This window comes from Stylophora pistillata, chromosome 1 (assembly GCF_964205215.1).
Source record: "Stylophora pistillata chromosome 1, jaStyPist1.2, whole genome shotgun sequence".
Classification (NCBI taxonomy): Eukaryota; Metazoa; Cnidaria; class Anthozoa; order Scleractinia; family Pocilloporidae; genus Stylophora; species Stylophora pistillata.
The window spans coordinates 7,665,001-7,667,500 of NC_142519.1; positions in this window are offsets into that span (position 1 = coordinate 7,665,001).

The following is a 2,500-nucleotide window of genomic DNA, read 5'->3' on the forward strand; positions in this document are numbered from 1 at the left end:
GTTGTGTTTTGTTAAAATGTACCGCTACTTCACAGGTCTTTTTCTTAGTGACCATAGCAGACTTGTGGTTGCGAAATCTAACCCTAAAGTCATTTGTTGTGGAACCAATGTATTGTAGGCGGCATTTCTTGCACGAAGCCAAATAAACTATTTTCTTAGAATCACAGGAAAGTTTCAATCGTATCTTGTAACTTTTGCCTGTTTGAAAACTTAGAAAGGAATTAGATTCAACCAAGAAGTTGCGACAAAGATCGCATCTTGTTCTAATACATTTAAAACATCCCTTGACTTCGGCAACCCCTTCGCTTTCAGTGTTAGGGCCATAACGGGATGGCGCCAACAATTCTTTAAGATTTTTAGATCTGCGGAAGGATGCTATGATGGAATTTGAAGGAAAAAGCTCTTTTAGCTTGGGATTGGATTCCAAAATACCCAGATGTTTTTTAATGATGCGACTTACAGCAAGTAAATTTGGTCACAAATGTGGTCACAAATGGGAATAATTTCCTCTTAGATCTGGCCTGAGTCCTAAGTAGATCACTTCTGGTATGGTAGGGGCCTTACGAAACTGGTCGTCCACTAATTTGGATGGGTAACCCTGAGTAACCAGATAACCCTTGTATTCGGTTATTCTCTTGACAAGAAAAGCTTGTTCGGAGCAATTTCTTTGTAACCTCGTCGCCACACTATAAGGGATCGCTTTGAAAACGAGTTTAGGATGAGCACTTGATGGTGGGAGATACAGGTGACTATCAGTTGGCTTAGAGTAAACGTCTGTCCTAATAAAACCCTCGATAAGATGTAGAGTTAAATCTAGCACATGGAGCTCTCGTTCAGAAAAATGATGTTTTTGATCTCTGGCAACAAGGCCTTCCGGCACTGCATGAGTTTACTGAATTTATAAACTCTTTGTACCCCACTATAAAATTAAAATTAGTTTTTTTTTCGAACGAGAGCTCCATGTGCTAGATTTAACTCTAGATCTTATCGAGGGTTTTATTAGGACAGAAAGGAAGTTATGATGGAGCGGAGACATGTGAACTAGTCGGCTGCTACCTCCTATCACAGCTTGCGACTATACCAGAAATTAACATCGGACTTTACCGTGACGACGGCCTTGCAGTTATAAACCAAACACCCCAAAAAGTGGAGAGAATTAAGAAACAGATTTCCACAATATTTGCCCAAAACAACCTTAGAATTACCATCGAGGCAAACAAGAAAATCATCAACTTTCTCGATGTAACGCTTGACCTGATAACCGGCGGATACGGACCCTATTCCAAACCAGCAACTACCCATCTATACGTACACAGCAAGTCTATCCACCCACCTTGCATACTACGAAACATCCCCGAAGCAGTTAATAAAAGACTTCCTGAAATCTCTTCTGACGAAGACATGTTTAACAAAGCCGCACCTCCCTACCAAGACGCGTTACACAAGAGTGGCTACACATACAAGCTGCACTTCAATGAACCGCACCGACCGCAATACCAAACCAAAAGGCGAAGAAACATAATTTGGTTTAACCCACCATTTAACAGAAACGTCCAGACCAACATTGGCAGAGCGTTTATTAACCTTATTGACAAGTGCTTTCCAGTCACCCACAGACTGAGGAAAATTTTCAATAGAAACACCATTAAACTGAGCTACTCATGCACACCAAATATGAAACAGATCATAGACGGGCATAACAGAGCCACAATCAGGAACGCAAAAATGTCCGAAGATAGCCGCCCCCAAAGATTGTGCAACTGCAAGAACGAAAACGAATGCCCTTTAGGAGGGGAATGTTTGCAAAGTGAGGTCGTCGACCAAGCCACAGTCGCTACCAGGGAAGAAACTGAAACGTACGTTGACCTCACAGCGACAGATTTTAAGATTAGATGGCGCAACCACCGAATGTCGTTAAACCACGAGAGACGACGAAATGACACAGAGCTGAGCAAGTACCCGTGGAAACTAAAGGAGAAGAGGGAAGACTCTTCGATTTCATGGAAAACTACTGCTAGGGCTAGAGCATATTCCAATGCCACAAAACGTTGCACTTTATGTCTCACTGAGAAATTTTTTATCTTGTCTTATCCACATGAAGCCTCTTAAACAAGCGAAGTGAAATAATATCCAATTGTAGACATCGGCGAAAATATATTCTCAAGTACTCTTAACGCTTTTATCGGCGCGCGCACGATTTTCAAGATTTGAATTTTTTAATCTATGTCATGTGATCACGTTGCTGAGTTAGAGTTAAGCGTCTCGATGCCTCAGTGTGTATGGAGTTTGACTGATGTATATATATATAGTATATAGTAGCAAAGGGACTACTCAAGTTACGCACATATGGATTTTAATACAGCCTGTTTCGTAGACCAACAAAAGTTGATCCACTCATCAGTGAAACTCCATACACACTGAGGCATCGTGACGGTTAACTCTAACTCAGCAACGTGATCACATGACATTGTTTAAAAAATTCAAATCTTGAAAACCGTGC